The sequence below is a fragment of the Mercenaria mercenaria genome, chromosome 6 (genome assembly GCF_021730395.1).
Source record: "Mercenaria mercenaria strain notata chromosome 6, MADL_Memer_1, whole genome shotgun sequence".
NCBI classification, from domain to species: domain Eukaryota; kingdom Metazoa; phylum Mollusca; class Bivalvia; order Venerida; family Veneridae; genus Mercenaria; species Mercenaria mercenaria.
The window spans coordinates 78,493,701-78,502,384 of record NC_069366.1 but is presented as its reverse complement, the minus strand read 5'-3'; the positions used below and the strand labels follow the sequence as shown (position 1 = coordinate 78,502,384).

At 32.8% G+C, this 8,684-nt stretch overlaps 1 long non-coding RNA gene across 1 annotated transcript; it reads right to left on the bottom strand.

Moving 5' to 3' along the window:
- Positions 1-1,161: 1,161 nt before the first annotated feature.
- Positions 1,162-4,180, bottom strand: LOC128557880 (uncharacterized). Its single transcript, XR_008371461.1, has 4 exons — positions 3,975-4,180; positions 2,726-2,855; positions 2,259-2,396; positions 1,162-1,500 (listed from the first exon to the last, which is right to left on the bottom strand). It is a non-coding gene; the product is annotated as an uncharacterized LOC128557880 (long non-coding RNA).
- Positions 4,181-8,684: the final 4,504 nt, after the last annotated feature.

The window sequence follows — 8,684 nt, the reverse complement described above, 5'->3', positions numbered from 1 at the left end:
TGTACTTATGGGAAGGTGAATTAACATTTGAATAGGCTAGACCGTAATTATCTATTCGTTCGTGTGTTTTACTGATGACCTTAATAAACACAAATGGCCTTAATATATAAAGATATGATGTCGTGAGCTCGAAATAAGATGTCGTGCGCACGAGATAAAATGTTGTGCGATAAAGATAAGATGTCAATCGATCGAGATAAATGTCAAGCGATCGAGATAAGATGTCGTGTGCACGATATAAGATGTCGTGCGCACGAGATAAATGTGTCGAGCACTCTAAATTATATGGCGAGCGCTCGAGATAAGATGTCGATCGATTGAGATAAAATGTCGTTCGCTCAAGATAGGACGAGATAAGATGGCGTGCGATCGAGATAAGATGTCATGCACACGCGATAGGATGTCGAGCGCACAAGATAAGATATCATGCGCTCGAGACAAGATGTCGTGCGCACGCTTGAGACAAGATGCTGTGCGCACGAGATACGAGATAATTTTATCTAAAAAAACACAAAAGCATGTTCTAATCTTATCACCGTTAAAAGTTGTAAATAAACACAAAGAAAATAATTTCAATTTTATACAAACTAATGTTAAAAAACTTTGATGTTCATCCAAATAAGACAAATTTGGCTTCATTAGTTATAGATACGCTTACAATTATGGGATTTTACGAAGTGTGGCTCCCGCACCATGTTAGTGGTGTAAACATCTTTGTATCAATTTTTTAATCAAATAATAAGAGATATACAGTTACTGGAGAGAGACTAATATGATTGAAGAATTAGAAACAGCATTATTTTATTGATCTTATTCAACTTTAAATTATCAAATATACCTAAATCAAGTAAATATAAAGAAATATAGTATTGCACCTATTACTAGATATAGAGTTTCATTCCATAGGATTAAAGTAGTAACGGGAAGGTGAAATTATACATCATTGGAAAAAAAGAATATGTCTTATCTGTAACAAAGAAAAATATCATTTTTTGCTAGAATGCGTTTTGTATAATGATTTAATGAAGAAGTATTTTTGGCCATATTTTTATAAAAGACCGAGCATGCACAAAGCAATCGAACTATTACCACCTGAAAACATAAAAGTCACAAAAAACTTAGCTACTTTCATATATAGTGCCTTTTTGAAAACAGGCAATCTTATGTGTAATCATTTAATCCGCAGTGAATAACTATAAATACACAGACAGTATTTAATTTTTTATATGTTTTCTTCCTGATTGTTCTTCTACCGTTCTGGAACATTCATACATAGACTCCTGACACATAACCTCGAGTTAGTTATTTGAGAAGAAAACTGAACACAGTGATAACATATTTAATATTTGTCCATATCAAGCTTTTTCTTTTTCTTCTGCCATGAATCATGTACTTGCTTTGTCGTTCGTCATCTCTGTTTGTGTAACATGAGGAAGTGGCTCATTGTCGTACATGGAATCTATAATGCGTTCATCGCTGGATGAAGCACCGTCAGAAAAGCTAAAAAACGATCGAATAAATCTTAAAGTTATCACATGTTATGTAAATAATCAATACAAAAAATATATACTGTGCCTCGAATATGTCTCATGTGTATCCCCATGCTTTTAACCAGGTATTTAAATCGTAATAATAGATATCAATATTGTAAACGTTTCAAACTGCCACATCGTTTAACTTTAAAAACGCTTATAAAATTAATAACATGATGTGCGTTTGAAATAGTGATTCAGTATGTACACATCACTATGACCGCTTACATGTAATACATACATCTATTTACCGTCTTGTATATTTCTAACTATACTGTGCATTGTTTATGATATAATAACAAGTGTGAGTAGAAAAATCCAAATGGGTACAAATCCAGATAATACTCACTAGATAAAACATGAATTAACTTTTTAACACTTATTGAACGGACTGCCTGTCGGACTGCCTCGATCCTTTGGATTCCGAGTCAATATTATTTATCATTGCTCGGCAAGCATTCCGTAAGTGTATCATGTCAATTATAATAACCTAAGTTGATATAATAAGAATTGAAACAGATCAGAGCAAAAATTCTGCTTCTCCACAGTGATACAACCTAGAGCGTCAAATACTCTTTATTTTATTTTTACTACGTAAATAACGCTACTAGTAAGTTCAAACAAATAACACATCAATCACAAAGATATAAAAGCAATTTCTAAATTTAAAAAGAAAAACGTAAGTCTGGAAAAGTACATATAGCTAAGAGGAGAATAGTTGTTTACCTGATACTTTGATAAAAATCAATATCCGTAGTTTGGACAGGGGGGTCAGTATTGTGTCTGTAACCTTTATTTTCAAAAGCGGTATTTCTACTATGGCGAAAGAGTGGTTTAAGTGATGGTGACAAGTTGCGTCTTTGTCTGAAACATACAGTACACTGAACATAACACCTAGGATATCGGTAACAATCAAATATCGTTGAAACTAGTATTTGGATTAAATGAAGATATTATCATTATGCCACTGGACCGATGTGTGCTCCTATGAAACTTATATTTTCATATTCTCTAAACACATTGATTATTCAGGCAAGTTGATAAATTTAAGTACATTTTGCACATAATTACAGAAATTGCAATAAAAAGCTAAAGTTGATAACTTTAAGTACATTTTGCACATAATTACAGAAATTGCAATAAAAAGTTAAATGAAATTTACGTTTAGACAGTAATTAATTTGAAAACTCTACCTTAGAAACAGAAATATATTAGCAACAATTAGCAAGAAGACTGCTAATAGCAAAATCGCTATTCCAGCAGCGACACCTGGCACAGGTAATCCATTTGACGACGACGATTCTGTGGTGACACTGATTCGCTCTGTGAAAGAGAAAAAAGACAATTATCCATCCCTCTACACTTTAAATTGCATGTTTATTTTAGCGTAAATTTTAATTTCAATCTACTATCAGCATTATATGCAAATTCATCACACATAAACTACATTTACGGATATCATTCACTCAAATCTTATTCCGTTATGTAATCTGACTTTTATCCAATTTTATCATTTCTTGCTTTTTGTGGTTGAAGTCGCTTCGTTACATTTCCCCGCCTGCAACTGTTATACTGGTGGGCCGGTGGTCTAGTAGTAACACGCTTGACTGCCAATCCAGAAGTCCGGGATTCGAATACCGGCCCAGCAACTGGAAATTTCTGAGATGCTCTTGAGTGTCTTCCACCTGAGAGGCCTGTACTGGTTCTTCCCAGGAAAGACGGCTTCGCGTGTATCGGTGCTATACATCGGGCACGTTAAAGAACCAGACTATCTATTCGCAAAGAGCTAGACTAAGTTAGCCGGACAGGCCTGTATCTCTCTCTGTTCTCTATCTTTATCTTTCTCTGTCCCTCTGGTCAGATCGTTCTGTGTCTGTACTAGTAGAGCATGAGTTTAGCGCCGTGCGGCTGCGTTTGCTATATGTAAAGCGCATTTGAACGTGTTTATCATTAAAAGGGCGCTATATAAATCTTGTATAATAATAATAATAATAATAAATAATAATAATAATAATGTACAGAGTTTATTTCAAAATTAGGAAACATTTTATGTTGTTACATAAGTTTTTTCTCCCAGGAAATTACTTATTAAAAAAATAAAAACAAAGATTTAATTAGTACAGCTGTGCTCTAGAATGCTAGCATGCACTCTATCCCTTCCGAAACGAAATGCTACAGGAGTGTATCTAAGGGTGTGTAAAAGACAGGCATTTATCAAAGGTACAAAGTCAAAGTAATACAATTACACATTGACAACAAGGACAGAATGAATACAGAAATAAACACGGGTGTGACCAATAGTAAAACACCACTAGGAAATTTAAACTGAACTATTACACATACTAATGTGTTACCTGCATTTCAAACATTTAAAACACAATGTAAAATTTTCTTTAAATTCAAACATTGCCAGAAACATTACTCATGTGAATAATATCATACCAAGGCATAGATTATTTGTTATGCTCCAGTGTCCACTAGCGTTGCAAGTTACATTCGTAAATAGGTCAGCTGCTTTAAAGTCACTGTAGCACGTAAAATTGCATGTCGCCCCTATTGTTAAGTCACATATCCCAGTGATCTCTCCATTTGGTATGTAAGACGAACATTTTATAGCTGTAAGAGAACCATGAATAAATTCAAGTTATTATACTGAAATAAAATGTCAATAAGAAATTAGCGAACGTTTCATCTTTGATACTAAAAAATCAGTCAAATGTGATTTTCTGATTTTGAGAATTTTAACGGTTGGTAAGACTAAGCACATAAACGTTCGATATTGTGGACAATATTCTGTCACCGAGCTTTACTCATTTTATAATATTAAAAGAATATATTCAGTTCGAATAGCGAATACATAAACGCGCTCAAAGCATTGATGGCAGCTGCAAACTTCTGCTCATCAATTTGCAAAATACAGAAACAAAAGTGACCAAATCACATAGTTATTGATCCTAAATGATACATCTGGAATCGAATACATATTTTAATAGTGTGCATTGTATTATGCTTTTTCTTTTTTTAATGACGGATCTTGTTTGTAAACCGAGCTTACCTAGTTTCTTATTTGGACTAGATATCGTATTGGTAATCAATCTTTAAAATAGGTTGAAAATGATGTCTATATAGAATTTACCTATTGAACTAGTGACCTAGTTTTTACCTGATCTGGCCCAGTTTTAGTTAGAGTGCTTAGAGCTCAAAATTGGCCGGATCGTTCAGATAATTCTACAAGCAAACTGCTTGGCATGATTATTGTTTGACATATTGCCTTTCATATTTGATCGAGACCCCAACCTCAAAATCAATATGGCGGCCAAAATTCAAGATGGCCGCCGCATGGCTACCAAGCTTTTTGACAATTGCATAAATTTTGTTAAAGTGTGTTAAAATATGGTAAGTAAGGTTATTTCTTATTTCTTTATTGATTTGTATTGCAGACATGTTCGACTATATACCCAAATAAGGTTTTTGCCGGAAATATCAATTTTTGCATAAAATATGCGCATTTATAATTGTAAAATGGGCGGAAAATTGTCATTGTTTTTTATCAACACATTGAATCTATTTTTCCAGAATATTAAGCACCCAAGTATTACCAAAATGGTTTTATAGTCTAATTTTATTTATGTTTTAATGGTTTTACCTGTAATACAAACTTTTTTCAAAATTGGCGTTATTATGGAATAAAGGCGGGGCTAGACGGGTGGGATAAATTGACCCTCTGTAAATTCATTCAACATATACATTACTTGTATATCATTTTAAACATAATACGAATGAATTTGTGATTATGTGAACTGCATTATATGACAGTATTTCTTAAACACATTGTTTAAGAAAAAATCAGTATATAGCATACTTTACTCAAGTTACGTTACTTTTTCATTAAAACTGTTTTATTATTTCAAATTATTTGAAAGATTTTAAATTTAGGCAGATTTTAAATATAAATCACTACGAATTTTGCTGCAAAACATGAAAAGACTTTTTAATAGCATAATTCGTATTTCTTGGTTCAGTTTGAGGAAAGACTATATGCAACTTATTTTACATATTTTACGTTACCATTTCACAACACTTATTCTACTGTATCGTTATATTTATAAGATATTTCAAAAATAAGTTACTGTGCATTTAGTTAAAATTAATGCTGTAGGTATGAAATATACAAACGAACTTGTTAAGTATTGCTGTTTATCTTATCTAACAACACTTTTAAATACGTTACCATTATATCTAGTTTTATTTTGAAAACATATGTGGGAAAAATACTGATTTACTGATATCAATATATTGAGGAATGCCAAAATAGTGAGACAAAATTTATAAGTTGCCAGCCGATGCAAACGTTTCTAATAGTCATATAATTCTGTACAAATGGTGATCCAAAATTGCATGGCTTTTTTTCATAAAATTTTATTTAGAAATATACCACACTGAAAATTGTTAAGTATATACTTTCACTTTTTATCTATTGTCTGCATGAGAATAGAATTTAAAAGTTCCGTCAAATTAAATTTTCTTGTAAGAGTAACAAGTAAAAGATGAGGTGGGGCAACCATAAACGGTGTAGTTCCACTGGAATTCAAACACACAAATATATTAAGTATCTGCTGGGGCACATTTGTGTAAGTAAGTTCACTGACTGGTTATGTCAATATGTTATACATACAGAATTTCTACATTATATCTTTGTCTTCACAGAAATTGTATAACGATACATACTTTTGTACAAAGCCTTTCAAAACTTTAAAAAATAAGATGTCAAAAACTCTTCGAAAAAAAAACACATAACATGACAGAAATTAAAATGGCACTAAGACACTTTTTCCTGTGTTTCCAAACCTTACCTATTTCTGATTTTCAATAGCGCTGTCAATATTAGGTACACACGCTTTAAATTTTGTAAATAAATGAAATAAATTTTAAAAGAGAGATTTTCGTATATTTTTTCGTTTTGGAGTTATGACGAAAGTCAACATAATTCTTTGTCAAAATATTTGTCAAACACACATCACTATCATTAATCACGTCATGATATCAGAAATTATGTAGTCATTCATGCATTAAACTTTAATAATTTTAATAAAACATATTATGTAAAGAATCATATAATTATGTCATGGTCCAAATTGGAAGAGCAGAAATATCTGTGTGTCAATTATTTATTCTGATCATCCAGAACACAAAGTTATGACTATTGACAGTTTCAAGGGATTCCAAGAAATCTTACCAAAACCTAAAAAAAGCATAATCAATGTCATAGGTGAGAACACTAAACCTTATTAACCCTAATACATTGGCAAATGTACTTTTCAAAACTTACTACTGAATATCTTTCTGGTTTAAACTGTCATCAAATTCCATCAATCTTTCAAGAAGTAAAAGAAATCATGGTGTCAGAAATATATATTTGCTTGATAAAATAAAATACCGAAGATAAATGCATTATTTTGAAACATCTAATAAAGTCTGTAAGAGTAACTGAGGCCCGGATACAGGGCCAGACCGAAGGGGCCTGACGCACGCTACTCCCAAGTTTTTAACAAGTTACCTATAATACTTATCAAAGCTGCACCCGGCTATTTTGGCAAAGAAATAATATTTCTCACAATTAAGACCCAATTTAGACCCAAAATATGATTCAGAGACCATCATTTAATACCAATATTTCAACATTTTCCAGGGGAGAGCCTCTTTACTCCCTTAAAGTGATGGAACACCCTCAACAGTACCGCAAAATTTAGACAAAAAATGCATCAGGGGCTGTCATTTCATACCTGTATTTCAAATATTTCCAAGGGGAGCCCCCTGAACCGGCTAAAATGAGAAGGCTACTCTATCCTGGGGGAGATCCCTCTGACCCCACTCTCTCTACAAGGGATTTGGGCCCAAATCCCACGCCTAAACCATCTCGGCGCTATGCATCTCGCCGATGACGACTTCGTACTTAACTGGTGCCCCCAACCCCCAACCTACACACACACACACACACACACATACACACACATACCGCATACTGTAGACCGCAATATTTTTGCATCCGTGACACGGCACTTTAAGACTGTTGTTTTGATAGTTGATAAAACCTAGCTAAAAGAGGAAGCGTAGATCAAAGGACCAGAAAATATAACAACACTGCATGAGAATGCATTCAATACTGACACAAAATGATAATGGTTTAAGAAATTTGGTCCACATATCAACATGCCTTTTCTCTGTAAATCAGCTTTGATATTCGGTCTTAGTGAATATTATGTTTACATTGTGTTTAATATTGTCATTATATAAAGAAATGGAAAACAGTGGAACAATATCATATTTACATGTAAAATTGGGAGAATATATAAATGGTCATTTTCAATGAATTTCTTGAACTTAAAGGGGTATTGCCAATATCTTGTTGATTTGCTTTGTGATACACATTTCGTAATGTAGGAATTCATATGTCACATTAACTAAAAAGCCTGCTTGGTTCTTTGTGTGAACGGGACATTTTTCTTTCCGTCTCTTTTTCTTCATTTGGGCACCCTTTTCATTTTTGACGACAGTGGATTATGAAATATACCCATTGAATAGCTGTTCCTATTGGTCACTTTTCAATAAGCTAATTGCCTATTAATTATGTGTTTCGTTGCCAGCTGCAAATTTGTAGTAAAAGGAGAAGTGGAAGTCAATCACTGTGAATTGTTTAGAGTTTGAGATAGTTTTCACCGTAAAATTTAATAATTATACCATCTCACCAATTCAAATGGGCATAAAATATCAATGAAATCAATGAGTGTTCAGTTAGTAAAACATCTGACGGAGAATCTTGGCAGCCATTCTGAATTTGGAAACCTGTCAGTCAAGCTATATCTAGTGTTCAAGTGAAATAATGGCTCTATATCTCATGTTTATGAACTTTATTTAATAAGATTTTCAATGAAAGATGAAATGTGGGCAAAATATTTTAGATAGTTTGAAAATCTAAATTTTTGGCCAAATTATGTCGGCCATCTTGAATTGTGTCGGCCATTTTGAATAAAGGCTTTCAAAATCTTAAATTTTCGAAATGTAGATATAAATATTTCATTAATAAAACCCATTCTGCTTACTGCCAACATAAAATATTACTTAATAATCATTTTAATCAAGTCTAAGAAAATT